The following is a 16,993-nucleotide window of genomic DNA, read 5'->3' on the forward strand; positions in this document are numbered from 1 at the left end:
GATCAACGAACTAGGGGTGTACGGAGTCAGGTTTTCTGGACTCCCACCCCCATCCAACTCCGAAGTTTGTGACTCCAACGCCACACCTGCTCTAATTTTCTTTAGAGATATTGACTCCAAACTGGAATTCGATTCCAAGCGCAAACCATAAACCACGAACTAAGTTATTTTGTACTATAACTTATACCTTCCGTTTCCTCTGTCATGAAACGAAAAAAATTTTAAATGTAAAAATTATTGCTTGGAAAATCAAACCGCAGAAGTAGGCTACATAAAAATAACAACTGCGCCAAGTGCAGCACAAATATTAGTACGCTAAAAGTTTTAAGTGGCAAAAAATGAGACTCTACAAGTAGTATGAAGCGTATGAATGACATTGTAAATGATCACTGCAATGGAAATCTCCCAGCACCCCTAGCTAGCACCGGCTAGAGCCCCTATTAAACACCGATCCCCCACATTAAGCACCACCTAGTACCCCCTACTGCTAGTGACGGTTAGCACCTCCAAAGGGTAGTCACGAAACTTTGGGAGTGTTAACCGTTACTAGCCGTAGAGGGTGCCAGGTGGTGCTTATGAATAAGGGTGCTAGCCGGTGCTAGGTCGTTTACATTGCAGTGATACCTTTACAAAGTCATTCATACGCTTCATACTATTTCTGTAGCTCCAATCCGGATTCTATTTGTACCAAGAACTTCAGATTCCGGCTTCACTCAGACATCTGACAACCTCTATCTATGTAATCCATTTTTCTCAAACAGGTAGTTTTGCATTTTGTAATTCTAAAAATCTCTGAAACCGGCCTTAAAAGCCCAAAGCACATTTATCCTTATTATCAACCAGAACTAATGGTACAGCAAGAACAAATTGTATATGTTTACCATTATGATTGCAACTGTATGCACTACCCGTGACACGCATTGCTTTAAATTTGGTCCTTATTACATAATACACCACAAACTTTGCTCACCTTGTCTGGATAACAGTAACACGACAGTAGAAAATATTTGACTCTTCAAGTAAAGCATAGTTCTTAGCCACAATCTTCACGCTGTTAAATTGCAACAACATAGACAAAAAAAATCGCATATTTCAAGTAGGCTAAAAGCGAAGCCTTATAAACAATTGTAATGTGGGGAATTTTGTTGTTTAATATAGACGCATATATTTTACAATAGACGCAGATCACGAATCGATAGCTTCTTACGTCCATATAAGTTTGTTTTGTGGAATGTTGTTGAAAATAATTTCCACAATACAGAAAGACTTTCAGTTTCGAAAAAATAAAGAACATTTAAAGCAAAAATATGGTTAAATTTTCTTGCTGAGTTGTTTTGTAAATTCATCCACTTAACGTCTCATTGACCAAAGTAACATTTCAAGTAATCTAAATTAATGTTTTGAAAAACTTTGTTCTTTGCTAGAGCTCCAGTTGACTTGATACTATTAGGGACTTTAAAGCGGTTTCAAATTTCGCTGGAATTTTATTAATGTTTTTCGAAAAACAGTCAACATAAAAATAGCGTGCATTGCATTTTGCTAGACTAATTAATTTATGAATGGAGTTTCTTGAGGTTAACAAGTTCTTTGTGATAATGATTTCAAATGGAACTTGTGGAATTGTGAATTCCCTTGCTGAATGATCAATTCAATAAGACAATAAGTGGATGAATTTGCAAAACGATGAATTTACAATTCGTGGATAAATTGGATGAATTAACGAAAAAGGATGAAGTGGATAAATTTACAAAAAATACAAAACGAACCTGGATGTTTTCAATTTTATAAAATCAAATTTTTTGGAACACATCAGAAGAGATTGATTTGTTCATTTTGGTTTTATGTTGAATTAAACAATATTAAAAGAGGCAATAATTTTTTTTATTACATAAGATTGTAACTGTTTATTTTTATCTTGTTTAGTCTTATAGCCGTTGATGAATTCCGTGTCCTTTTTTAAGTTAGTATACAATTATAGGTATGCAAAAACTCAACTTCATCCATTTTTATGACTGCACTCTTTCATTTTGTAAACGTTTACTTTCTTTCTTTCTAAAGACACATTGTTCTGAATGCCTCTATGCTTCCACTCACCTAGAAAATCAGTTTTTTTTTACATTGAATCAACGTCTGTAGAAAAAGAAGGATTTTTTAAATAAAAGCAACAAACCAAACATATAGGTTCAACATTCTCAAAGTGAAAAATGCTGCAGTATGAGCAATCATAGGAGCGTTGAAATTTAATTTTTCTGCAAAGTCATGTACAATTTGCTCGACAATTTTTTAAGCAAAATCCGATAAGAATGAAGGCCAACGGTTTGGTGTTTGGTGATGTAGTTTAGTTACAGACCTTTTATTCCCAGCCATCTCTCTTTTAATTTAGTTCTTTTAATTTTGTAATTTTGTTTCAAATCTTTAATTCCATAAAGCCACCTCACTTTTTTGATGTCGAGTTTTGCACTCTTTGATGCTTTTTGATTTCTTCCTTAAATCTGCCCCGATAGCTCAGTTGGTTAGTGCGTGGCTTCTGGAACAAAGAAGCTTCAAGATCAAGCGGCGCTGATTCGACTTTTTTTTGTTTATCCAGTTTTGATAAAGAGATTGAATAAAAACAGTACGGCATTTATCATGACGCAGAAGAAAACAAAATGTCCAAACTTTCTTATTTCAGTAAAACTTTGTTTACTATTTACATGCTGTTTATTGTCTTTCAGTTTCGTATGCCCTTCAAAGCAATGAATGCGTAATAATAAGTGCACAGTATGCAGTAAAGCTGCCAAATCGGAAAAAACAACTCACTTAAAAATACAAATCTTTGTTCGAATATGGAATATTTTAAAAGTTAATTTCATAATTTTTCGTACTGCATAGCTTAACTGTTTTGTTTAGAAATTCTATCAGAAGAGGCAAGCACGAACATCGTGACAGATAAATTTGAACGTTCTACAATTTTCAGTTAACATCATTGTAAAACTACCATTCATAGAGCGTGACTTGATTAGACATCAGCCTTGTAGTGAAGATGGTTGAGAGGTTGATTTGAGCTTGGTACCATTATGACATTGGTACCATATGACTGGTACCATATGACATTGCTTAGCACAACAGATGAGACGATCCAACTGTACAATTATTCGAGCTACTGTATTCCTTAATTCGAGCTACTGACTACTGTATAATATAATCTGTAGCTATCATATTAGTTGTATATTCTCAGCTTTTGCACAAAATATTTGGAAACCAAACAAATGTTGGATCATGTATCCTATCCCATGCGTTGGATAAATGAGAAAGTGCAAAGTGCAACTGTCAACCAAAGTGCAATTGTCAATAGAATACAGAGCAAATCGCAAAGCAAGCAAGTGATTGTTTACGTTGCTTCAGTAATAGCGTTTCAAGGCAAAACAAAGCATTCGTAGCCGCAATAGGCTTTTGCATACGCAACATAGTAATCTTCTTCTCTCGTGTTGTCGCTATATGTCAGGGCATCCGTTGGTTAGCCACTGCCTGGTGTCGTCATCGATGGAAACTAGTCCTTCCATACCATGGGGTGGTCTGTATAGCCGGCAATCCTTGATAATGTGGGCTGCCGTCTGCATTTCGCCACACTCACAAGCAGCACTCTCTGCCAAGCCCCAGCGCAACATGTCTGCACCATAGCGTCCAACACCAGTGAGCAAACGGTTACGCCTTGATGAGGCAAGTCTAGAGAGGCCATGTCCCAGCTGGTTTTCGGACGGGGATCTGAATACTTGGCGAAGTGGGAACACAGTAATGATAATCGTGACATATATGCATAAGTTGATGAAATCATCGCAAGTGAAAACTTGCATTGCTGCAAGGATCGGCGAGCGACCAAACATTATTACGAGCTCTATTCATTTACGAGGTTTCACACTACTTAAATTATTGAAATATCCGTATTTTGTTTGGTTTTCTTTCTCTTTTGAGAGTGGTTGGTTGGTTTCTTGAAGTTTCTTTGAGTGTGAGCTTCGTGGAACGTTTCTGGTTATGTAAGTTACTTTCATTCCTGTTGTCGAAGAAACCTCAGCTTTGGTAGAAGTTGGGCCAGATTGATTAGACACAACGAGCTTAGAAGGAAAAGCTGGCTTTCTTGCAGCATTAATTATATTTTGAAGTTGAGCCCATGTCTTGGAAATACGTTTGTGTAAATCAGTGGATTGATCGAACTGTTGATTGGCAAACAGTAAGATTGCGGACACAGCATATGCTTCTGGGGGTAGAGCCACTCCTCCAACGCTAATGAAAGTCATGATGCAGATAGGAAGCCAACAAATTACGTCAGTTACTATTAGAATTGTTACTTTTTGTTGCAGAGTCTTTGCCTGTTTGCGTTGTTGGTCCGTTCTTTGACCTCCTCCAACTGGACGTTTGGAAGTCGTGCGACGATAGATCACAACGTATGCCATTGTTATGTAAACCAAAGCAATAAAGTTGAAGATGATCACTGTTGGTGACAACGTGTTGAGATCGGAATTGTCACTGGCTTTTTTATAAAACCTTGGATTACACAGACCACTTGCACTGTTATAGTAGCCAAAGTAACCACGTGCAATTGGTGCTTCTCCTGTAATTTCACTTTTGAAATGGTTTTCCAAAAAATACCAATCTTTATAAACGCTCTGGTCCAAGGCAAAGAGACCACGTGTTGCATTATAACGTTGGGCAAACTGCTTTAGAGATAAAAAATCTGCAACATCTTTAAAATAAAAACTGTTTTCTTCTATCCACATTCCAGTGATCATTGACAGAGAAAACGTTCTTAGCAAGGGAATTGTGGCTATGACAAAAGATACCACCCATATTAAAGCAATCCAGATGCCAGATAAGTAAGTGTTAACTTCTCGACTTTTGAATGGGTATAAAATAAGATAAAGTCTATAAGAAAAAAAACGAAACCTCACTGGACAAGACTATAATGACTCCAACAGCACTGCATGTGCTGCTTGTTCGTCAAGCTTTGTCACGTAAACAATCATCCCCCGAGTAATCTCTTGTCTTTATGATGATTATGAAAAGAACAATTCCCATGAAGAAATCAGCAACAGCAAGATTGAAAATCAATAACTTGTTCATCATCAAAGAAGGAGAAGGTTTATTTGTTGGACTTTTTCGACTTGCCGATATTATAAACAACGCAGTGGTAACTATAACTGCTCCATTGCCACTCAATGCGAGAATTGCCATCATCCAAAGAAAAAACTAAAGCTGTTGATACGATTAAGAATTTGTTAGACGATATGGGACTGTCACTTAAATAGAACTTTGGGCATTCATCAGACCCGTCAGCACAATCGGCAATTCCCTGAAGAACTTTCTCGGTTGGTACAAAAAGTTTGTCTCCTTCGACACAGTAGAAGTGCGTGCTCTCTGGACAACCTATTTCATCCGTTGCGTTGTTGCAATTGATGGTTAAATCACACACTTGATCTTCGGCCAAGCTGACGACAGGAAATGGTTTGTTTAAATACAAAATAAAAGTAGGTTATCCGTAATAGTTTTTGTTGTCGTTTACAGACCTGCGCTAGATGGTTGAAGGTCAAAAGGAAATGGCCAAGGCAACCAACATCCGTATCCACTTTCTTATGTTATTTTGTGTCTTGCATGACGCATAGTTCTGGCAGCGTGTGTATGATAGGAGTAAAATTTAGCGCTTTATCGAGCATCATGCAAACGCTCCTGAAATGTATGAAGAAAATTGAATATTAAAGTAATTGCTAAAAGTACATTTCAATAACACTGTAGTTATTTATGAATATTATTTTGTTGAATATTTTCAAAAAGGCCTATAGGGGTACCACTGTACTAGAAAAAAAATCAGTTTTCCTTATGCTAAGTCTCGTTTGCTCAGTTTTTAATTGCAGAACTTTTTTTTTCTCATTTTTTTAAATTAATTTTGCAGAAACCTCAGATCAAAAACCAAAACTTCCACCTAAGCAACAAAGTACGAAAAAGAAGCAGGTATCATTAGATTCTCCACTTTCAAGACCATCATCATCGAATCAAAATAACAACAATTTGATGGGCATCCACTATTCCGACTATAGAGCTTAAAAGCTTTCGCAGCGGCTACGGTATTGAAAGCATGCCTTCCTAATGAAACTATGAAGACCAAACAACTCTAAGAGAAGTTTTGAAAAAGTTATGTGCAGATAATAAACGTTCCACCGAGCAGTTCCGTACAACAGAGGAAAAACTATAAACATTAAAAACATAAAAATATCTATAAGCACATTGCCTTTCAAAAGGATCTATAATCAAAACATGGCGAAATAATTGAATGACTTGAAACTGATGTAAAATTTAAGGAAGCAACAATCAAAACACTTGAAAGTCAATAAGAAGAGACTCAGAAAACGTTGGCACAATTACGTAAAGAAAACCATAAAAATGACCATTACAACAAGAAACTCAATGAATTCAATTTCGGTTTGTTTTTTATTTCTGACCATCACAACGAAAAAAAAAAAACAATGTATGCCAAAAATAGCAGTGGTCTAGAAAAAGGTAGAAGCAACAAAACGCGGAAGTGAATGTATGACAAAGAAGCCAGTGAAAACAATGAAGCAACTTTAACCGTAAAAACAGTGAAATACACAAAGACAGCGAGAGTTTGTATTGTGTCAACCTACAGGTTACGTTAAAACTTGCGCAAGCTGTAAGTGTAAGATATCAAAGTGTTGTCCAATTGAATCGAATGCAAGTTAAGGTACCCGCCCCCGCCAAAAAAATCTTGCACACGCCACTAGCTGGTAATTACTTAGATGTAAATTATATGTAGTATTAACTGAATCAGAAATGAGGATTGTTTAGAGATTGATTTACTTGATTGTGTGCACGCGGTGTTATTGTAAATATACCTTTGTTCGCTCTGAAACCAGAATAATTCTTGCACCTCTAATACAGCACAGTGGAAGGCCATCAAGAGGATTCAATAAAGTAAAGTTTGGTTTTAGTCCGTGGCTGGAAAAGAGCTGCTGACTTCAGGATGTCTCGTCTACTTTAAGTTTAAACTACAGATTTCTAGATTTGTTTCACTCAGCCGAAAACGAAAGTGAAAGCAGGCAGTGGCGCCTCGTGCCATGGGGCTGCAGAGCTGCAGCCCCACCTGAAAGAACGAGAAGAGGGAAAATATGTTTTCCGCTGTGCTTGTCCGACCCGGTTACTTTTTTTCACTTAAGGATTGCGGATCGGAAATTGAAATATTAAAAGTTTCTTTTGGCAACACGCATTTTGGGCAGACTTCTCTGCAGCCCGAGATTCTGGATTTCAAGCGCTTTAATTGGCTAAAAATTATCCTTGAAGCTCCACCTCTTTTGGAATTTTACAGCACACAGAAAGGCAATTTTTGAATTTGTTAGGGCTGCATGGAAAACAGCCCCCCTTAACCGAATAACTTTACAGACTTTTTAAAGTTAGTTTTTGTTTCGCGGAGTAGCGATGAACCATGAATGTAGAAGTGTTAGCTGTAAAGTTAGGGTATTCAACAGGTTATAGGAATGCTAGTTCAGCCTAGGGCATCTCAAAATCTCTTGAGCCTTGTATGCAACGGCTAGGCTAGTCAAGACTAAGCTGAAATAGCCTACATCAACTTTTCAACAAAGTTTGAAAGCATTTTATCAAAATTTGAGGTAAAAACATGCTCAGAACGCACCAAATTCAATGTGATTTTTCAAATTTTTCTGTGGGGAGACCCCCAACGGAATCGTTCGCCTGGGGGGCGAACTCAGAGACGGGCTTTGCCCCCCAGATTATTTATTGCAGCCCTACTGCTCACAAACAGCAGCAGTCGCCACTGAAAGCAAGAATAAATTTCTATTCCATCTTAAGACAATTCTTTATTGTTTACAATAACGGCTCGAAAACATGTCACGATTGCAGGCCAAAGAAATGGATTAGGCCTAGACTAATATGCACCAGTGGGTTGCAAGCAGTGACGATCGGTGAGGGAAAGCAAGGAAAGCAGTGCTTGCCTGAGCGAAAACTATGCAAAATATAATGACTGAATTCTAGGTTTAACTTCTTATTATTTTTATCACGTCTATTTTAACTTGAAAATTACTCTGTTCGTGACTAGAATTACTCGTAACGCTTGTGAGTAGTCTAAGTCCTCACCAAACCGCATGTCTTGCCTATAAATGACAATTAACGCAAACGCTCCTGTCAGAAACAACCAGTGAGGCTTCAGGGAAATCAACTTGCAAAGTTGCTTTCCCCACGTCCAAAAACGCCTTCGTTTTATCCAATCCTCACTCGTTTTGCAAAACGTCACCAGCTGTTTAGCCAATCAGATGTGTTATGGTTAGAGTTGCTTTCCCAGTGACGTCAATGCGTTCAATTGCTTGACTAACTGGTCATACGCACAGAATGGTCTCTCGTCACGGTACACAGCACAGCATCATAAAGGCGAAAAGATTGTTGCTGTTTTTTGATGTCTCCTCGCCATGTACTTTAGCCTACTAGCTTTCATAGTCATGCCTTTGCCCTTTTTACAGCGTTGATATAACGTTACTTCGCCAATGAACGTTCAGGTGCGGATGCAATATTTAGTTCGTTAATCTTCTATACGCAGGAGGCAAACTTATCCAGCTTTTTGTACAAATTGCTTGCGGTTGTAATGTTTAGGCCTAAGTGTTAGTTTTTGTAGTGTAGGCCTAACTGAATATCTAAGAATGAACATTCATGACAAATTAAATATTTAAACAACTATAATTATTCCATGTCTAGCACTGGATTTTGGTCCTGCAGCGTTAAAATTAAGATTGTTCATGACTTCTAAACATTAAATGGATGTATGATCACGACATAGGCGAAGCACAATTTGACAGATTTTTATTTTTGATTTGTTTTGGAAATGCTCTCAGAGCGCACCAAATTGGAAGTGTTTTTCAAAAATTTCTGGGAGAGGCCCCCCCAGACCCCCGCTGGAAGTGTTGCCTTCGGCAACACCCCTTACGCCCTTCGTGCCTACTACCTTGCTGCAGAATATTTCCAAGTTGCTTTCCCAACGATTTAAGCCACCGAACGTCACTGGTTGCAAGATGTAGGCAGCTTTGATCTAAACTCATGATCAAAGGCATTTTTAAAGAGTGACCTACAGTGATTCAACATTGTAAAATTGCAGTCACGTGTATTATTATAAAAGTAATAACTAGGGCAAGCTTTTCTGATACTAAAAAAGCAAAACGTTGCACTTTTAACAGAAGTTGCATTTACGCACAAGCATTTGAAATCGCAGAATGTATTATTCACATACCCTACAGTGCCAAATGTTTCCCCACATTGTTCGTTCAAAATTGATGATCGTTTTCCTTTCATGTATTGCTGCAGCTTCGCACAACATTAGTAATAATTAGATATAAGCTAATGCCGAAGTAATGTTTGGCTGGGACATTTCTACAAGTACTTTTAAATTCTTGTTCAGTTCAAACCGATGACCCAAATACAAGTTAGTGTCCTCAACTTGATCGATGTAAAAATGAAAACAAAACGTTTTCTTTATTTCGCTTAGGCTACTTTTGTCACAACACTTAAAAAAGTTGCAGTTAAAACTGAAAAAAGTGACAAAAAGTTGCATTATTATCAAATTTTTGGAAACTGTTTAAAACATTTGGCTGCTAGTGTATAAGTATTAATTGTTCAGAAGCCGTTTGGAACTGTAAAACCAGGTTGCAATAGTTAACACAAACTTGCCGTGGGTAGTATAAAGACATATATGTAGGTGGAACAGAGTAAAGAGATTCATAAGCTACCTATATGAAAAGTTTTCCATGTAACTTCAGCAAATACAGCACAGTAGGCTATTGGTGGGATGTGAAACTTGTTTTTAGAACTAGGCTATAAGTAATATTAATTGAATTTGTATGATTTGACAGAAAGGCAAAATGCAAAAAAAATTTACAGAATTATCATAACCTACTAATCCACGGCACTTGCTCATTGCTGAAATATCACATCATTAGCCAATCTTTAAAACATTGTGTTCTATTTCTCTTGCCTTCAATCGCACTTTTTCTGTTGGTCGTCACCGCTTCGAATTTTTATGTCTATTGTTGGAAGTTTTTACGTAATTTAACGTGGAAAGTAATCGCTCACACATCATTGGCCAATTTTTTTTAAATATTGCGTGTTTTATTTTTTCTTGCCTTCAATCGCACTGCAGTATATAACCTGGTGAAATTTTATTTTGTATGTTATTCGCTCTGAGGATGCGCATTGTCACGGTGCGCGAAACGTCAGTGAAGCAATAAACCATCTTGTTTGTTGTTAATTTTACTTTCAATTTCATCAGATGAACGTAGCAACTAGTGCTAGAAACGGTAATTGTCCTGATGAACACCCAAACTTTTCAGTATTCACTGAAATAAAGTTGTTGCAGAGAAGCGGCTTTGAAACTTGTTTGAGAAAACAGCGGCATGAAAAAGCAGAAAGCACCGGCTATTGTATTACATCGAATTGTAGACTATTTAGGGACACTGGTGTTTGTTATAATTTTGTCACGCAACTGATAGAAAAAACATTGCCGTAACTTATGACTTTAAAAACCTCGCTGTTTATCATAAGCCTTGGAGTTTGTTTTGAAGACGAAAGGTGACTGTGCAATATCATTAGATTCTTCCAATCATTGTTCCCTCATACAAATTTTCTAGTGCGCAAAAAATAAATGTTTTCAGTGAGTGTTTAAAGGCTGCGCTTACAAAGTTGTAAGGGCATTATTAACTTAGTGAGTTGTTAAAAGTAACCTCGAAGTATCAAACAGCACGAATAAATAACAAATAAACATCTCGAAGATGTGAAACAAGCAGGCATTGAAATGAAAGCTGACCGGGAAGAAGCTAGGAGCAGAAAAGGAACGACTTTTATGTGTTTTGACCTGCAGCAAACCATGCCTTTGCCCAAGTTATCTACGTCCATTGCCTTTTATTTGCGACAAGTCTGGTTTTATAACCTGGGAATACATATGGTTCGAATGAAAAATGATGGTGATGTGGAGGAAAATGGTTTCATGTTTTCCTGGGTGGAGAATGAAGGTGGACGGGGGCCTGATGAAATATTGTCATCGTTGCATGCCTTCTTTTTAGAAGCTGATATTAAAGGTGATAAACTTTTAGCGTGGTCTGATTCGTGTGGTGGGCAGAATAAAAACTTTTTTACCATCACTTTCTGGCAAAAATTGCTCCTTTCTGGAAGATTCAAGGGGATTTATCACAAATTCCCTGTTGTGGGACATACATACATGGACTGCGATCGAGATTTTGGATCGATAGAGAAGCAACTTCGACGACACCAGACTGTTTATTTACCATCCCAGTACAAGGAAATTATTCGTGACACGAAGCACAGAAACAAGTACATTGTTTATGATATGTCAAACAACTTCTACCGCTTCAAAGATCTTCCTTCACGCCTTGGGTTGGTACGGCGAAAGAAAAATGAGGAAAAGGAAGATTTCTCTATTCAGAAGGTTTGCGCTTTGCGCTTTTTGGAATTTGGCAAGATTAATTACAAATACAGCTTCAACGAAACCACTTGGAAAACGGTAGATATCCAACACAAACGAAAAAGCCAGAATCTCTTGGACACCATTGACATGGCAGCTCTTAAAAAGAAACAAGATTTCTCATACGGGATTGCTGCGAAAAAATTAGCAGATATACAAAAACAAATGCCTTATATCCCAGAACAACACCGCTGGTTCTACGAACGCTTGGTGGAGCGTGACAGTCTTGAGGATCGTGAAGATTGCTAAGCAGTTTCTGTTATATTACTTCGGTTTCTTTTGCTGTATCATGCAGTGTTTTTTAAACAAATCACGTTTTTCAATAAACAAAACTTCTTTCAAAGTTTGTGAAACACTGTGGATAAAGGTGATATGTCAATTTATGTTCAAATAAACAAACAGTAATTTAACCAAGATGTCATATCGATGTAAAAGATAGTTCTAATCATCACCAGCTATCGAAAGATTAGAAAAATATAAGGAATTGGGCAGATGCGTGAACAGGGTAACTTTGCAAAGTTATGAAACTTCAAAAGGCTTTTTCTCGAAAACAACTTTTTTGACTTATCACCTTTTTACACTAAGGGCTTCAATTACAAACGTAATTCAAATAGCTCTTCTTTGCTTTTGCCCTTTTCGATGATCATACCCTTCTCATTTCACTATCGTCATCTACTAATTACGTATTTTTGATGCTTTAGAAAGACAGATTTGACTACCACTAAGTAGCGGATCTAGAAATAAAATTTGGGCCATCCAGCTCCGTCTAAAAAAAAATCTTGCAAGAAAGAATAGTGTAAAAGTTGAGATATGTGGAAATATATAAAGAAGCTGGGGTCTGGGGGCTTTCCCCCCAAAAGTGTGACAAGGTTTTACCTCATTTGGTTATTTTTTATTTTGATAACACTGGTCTACTCGATTTTTGCTCTATAAACTTTGAAAACTGAGTTAGAGTAATTTTGGGGTGCTGAATCCGAATCTGACCTCAGATTTATGCTATCACGTCAGGTTTGTGAGATATAATAACAGCATATTGTTACTTTTGTCAAAAGTGGAAGATTTGACATTGCGTTTATTGCACATACACATTGTGCAAGATCCAGAAATCCAGGCCATGTGGTGCATGAGTAGCTGAAATACACCTACCAATTATAATTTTGATACCAATTTGTTTTCTAAGCAACATTATTAACTAGGCAGTAATAACAAGCTAAAAGGGAAGCTATAAGTGTAATTGACCCCCTCCCCCGTCAATGTTTTGCATGAAACCACAAAGATTTAAGCAGGCCTATGGCAATGCTTGTTCAGTAACCATATTTAGGCTGTTTTGGCCTGTCTAACACTAACCTTTCGTTACAGCACTGCATATGTTGGTGGTAAACGCAACGCCAAATCTTCCACTTTTGACGAAAGTAACAATTTGTTGTTATCATATTTCACAAACCTGACGTGATATGATAAATCTGAGGTCAGATTCGGATTCAGCACCCCAAAATTACTCTAAATCAGTCTTCAAAGTTCATGGAGCAAAAAAAAATTCTTTTTTTGTAGACCAGTATAATGCTATTTGTTTTAGATCCACACTTTAATTAAATTTAAGTATGATTTAACAGATCACAGATACGTTCTGCAAAAGTTAAACTTAAAAGTTATGTTTTAAATTTAAAGCGTTGCAAGTGTGCAGAAAGCAAATCACATTGCGTAAACGGTCTGGTGTTAGGCTATACTGCGCTTTTGCGCAGTTGCGCATCTTAGAGGAACCACTGATTCCAATTGTAATAAAAAAAAAGTATGGTACTATACCAAATCAACTTTGTTATTGGATAATAAAGCTACTATTTCGAAAACTATGGCTACTGTCTTCATCTTTAGTGTTGTCAATATTCAGTGTTATAAATGTTTACATTTATAGCACTGAAGATAAAGACAGTATTCATAGTTTTCGAAACGTTTGCTGAACATGAGTTTAGCATCTACATTAGGGGCTCTTTATTTTTTTATTAAAGCGACAATATTTTGTAGATTATGACAATACGTTTAAAGAAACTAAAAAAAGTTGTATTTGGAATCAGCCACATAGTTTAACATTAATGTAAAAAACAGCTGGTTACTCAAAGAATATTTGCTAGCTATACGGTAGATGGTATGGCTAGGTTCATCTCCAATTCTCCATGCAGTTTTTCACAAGTGTCGTGTGGAACAACAAAAATCCAATGTCTACAATAGCGCAATCTCTTTTTACAAGATTAGTTGTAAGTTGCACATCCCTTTTAATTTCTTCTTCATCAGCCATTTTCAATCTTAGAAATTTGATTTTGTTTGACGAAGTTGTTTTGGGGTCTTTAAATTGTGTTTATTTGCAGGTATTTCAATTGAGTTTTTAGTAAGTTACTGGAAGGCCATAAACGAGTAGGTTTTTTAGACGAGTATTTTTTTGAGTCACTAACATTAGCATTATACCAGGAAGGAAAAGTAAAGCTCAGTATTATGACGTTTTTTACAACTTTATGCATTTCAAATTTGTGTCGTCATTATCTTTGTGTGGGATTTTGCAACCATCTCGGCGTAGGAGAACGTTAGCTAGGACTTGTGTGCAAAAACGACGGATAAATAATACTAGCTTGGTAGGCCAGAGGCTGCACACGGCATGTTGCAGGTCTCATCTGTAGGTGCAGACAACACTGTATAACCACGAGGCTAAGCTTAGCATCTTTATTACCTTAAAACTAGTTTTCATTGTATTTTATTTGACCAAGCTTTTAGGCATATTCGCAAAGCTCCGCATTTAGTACTTTAATGTGTTTCTGTGTTTTAAGATTTTCATGCTGGCTATTCACAGAACATATTCTATGTTAAAAAACATCATAAAAAACTAAACATTTGTAAAAATAATAGTATATCAAGCTCAATGGACGAGTTTTTGACTCTCAAACCCGTGTCCTTGCGTGTTCCACTGCTCGCATCACATGTAATCTGTTATTGAAGCGATGATTGTTTCACAACATTCGGCAATTGTGCAATATTTTCGAACATATTTGGGCACTTTATCGAAAGGCGATTTATTGAACTCGAACGTTTATCATAAGAAAGTTTAGTTGAAGCATTTCATAGAAATACAGATAAATTCAATAAAAACTTGTTTGTGTTAAATACCTACATACAATCGAATACAAATCTCAAACTTGACAGAAAACTTTTGGGGTAGATTTTGTGGTGTTGTCATTGTTTAGACTTAGAGCTTTGCATGCCTGTTTCAGTACAAAAGCCATCACTATTAAGTAGCGATCCAGAATCATGTCGACCAACTTTGCCACTCACGCCGTTGATGCATGAAGTTCATGTTAACTATAACTGCGATAGTTCAGTTCAGTTGTTTTTTATTTCTGACCATCATATTAAAAACAATACACGTCAACATAGCAAAGGTCGAGAAAAAGGTAGAAGCGACAAAACGCGAACGTTAAAACGTGCTTGTGATCGAAGTAAGTTATTGAGTTGAAAAAAATTTGGCACGGTCGCAACACCTTCAGAAAAATTTAGCAAAGAAAACCCAGGCAAAGAAAACCCCACAAAGAAATCCTACCACGGGCAAAGCCATTTCAAGCGCAACTCGGTGCGCTTTCGATTTGTTTCGATGAATCGTCGCTTCAAGTTTTTTTGATTTCATTTTGCTTCGAAATAAGTTGTTAGGAAATAATAGCGTTCAGTTTAGCTTAGCACCCTCTTCCAATCTGCCTTGAGCCAGCATGGAAGCAGTACGGCTCATAAAATCACATGGAACCCTATCAAGTAATAACCCATGTTGATGCGCAATCTGCTGCAAGCGGAGATAGCGAATGATTATTATTAGCTTCGAAATCAACTTAATTTTGATTCGTTTTGCTTTCAAAACAAAAACGAAGAGCAAGATAAGCTCAGAACTTACAGAGACACAATAAACACCATCAATTCAAAATGTATGGCCTTGCACCATATTCCTTGAAAATTTCCAAACTATAATATTCACGTTTAATGGTAGCCTTAGTCCAAACTTCTTTTAGTAAAGAATGCAGCTTCTTTTGTCGACCCAAAACATATCGAACGCTTCATCCTCTTGATAGCCTATCGAAAGAGTTTATATTTCGTTTCAATTTGTCGATTCTGTGTGACCGCAAATCGACTGACTGAGTTTCAAGCCAATGCAAAAGCGAATCAAAGCTACACGGAAAATCCTCAAAATATTAGTAGCCTATTGTGTTTTGGGCTCACTCCTAAATAATAATCTTGAAAAAACTTAAAGAAATATATAAGATGGATGACTGAACAAACCTTTACCTACATTAAAATGAAAAATGTCCATAGTGTTTGCGTACACAACTTTGCTCTTCAAGTTCCTACGGTATTTACATGTAAGTTTTCATTAAAATAACGACTTTGAATCAGTGAAAATGCCTCAAGTTAAATTGTGGATATTGTGGTCAATGACAGCAGCTTTCTTAATGCAAGGTAAGTCATATCAGGGAAAATTAAATGTAGCGTAGTAAAAACACTTTTGTTACATTCATCACGCTTTAATCATAAGCCAATTGATTACTCCCAAGACAGCCTAGCCAATTACGAGGAAACAACATTTATAATTTCATCATTTCTGTTACTTTACGTTTTGCCACTGAGAAAAAGTTTGCCTTGAAACAAAATGTGCCACCGACGTGCCATACAAGCGAAGACAGATATTCTGAAAATTGCTACTTCGAACCCCCTCGAAAGCACACATTCACAACAGCACCTATTGACGTGTAACAATGGCTGTAGCAGATTGGATGGCTAGCACAGTAGGCTATAATTTAATGCTTTCCTATTTATTGCGGTTTATTGTGTTGCATTATTGCTGTGCTATTTTATTGTAGCCTGCTATAGGCCTATAAGTGTTGGCATCAGCGATTGTACAGCATAAAGGCCTACTGTACTGTATGTTTTCAGAACAAACGCAAATAAAGATGACAGTTATATTTAAGCTTAGTATTAATTTAATACAGAAATGGCATGAGAAGAATCTAGAATTGAAAGACATGGAAAAATGCTGATGTCAAAGAATTTTAATGATTCTGTAGAATGCATTTTGTTTTTGAGCGTTTTGATTGAAAAGTGGAGTATTGTGTGATACCGATATGCAGCCACAGAAGAGCGAGGTGCATTCCATCTAAATAAGGTGGAAAATTTAAAAAGCATGCCCCTTTAGCCCTTTTCCCTTTGCAGACCATATGTTCAGCGGAGTGGTTTCCAGAGGCAGCAATTTTTATAAGGGTAGATAAAAGCATTTAATTGTTTTGTTCTGCTATTTGATAGTGAGAAAATACTTTTCTAAACAGGCAAAAAATTGACATTTTGAAGAATGCCATTTAAGTTACCCTATTCTGTTGTACTTGAACAAGAGCATATGCATTATTCTCAAACTGATAAAATATCTTTCTCGAGCACAAAGCAATAACTTGC

The sequence above is a fragment of the Aplidium turbinatum genome, chromosome 6, assembly GCF_918807975.1.
Source record: "Aplidium turbinatum chromosome 6, kaAplTurb1.1, whole genome shotgun sequence".
In the NCBI taxonomy this organism is placed as follows: Eukaryota; Metazoa; Chordata; class Ascidiacea; order Aplousobranchia; family Polyclinidae; genus Aplidium; species Aplidium turbinatum.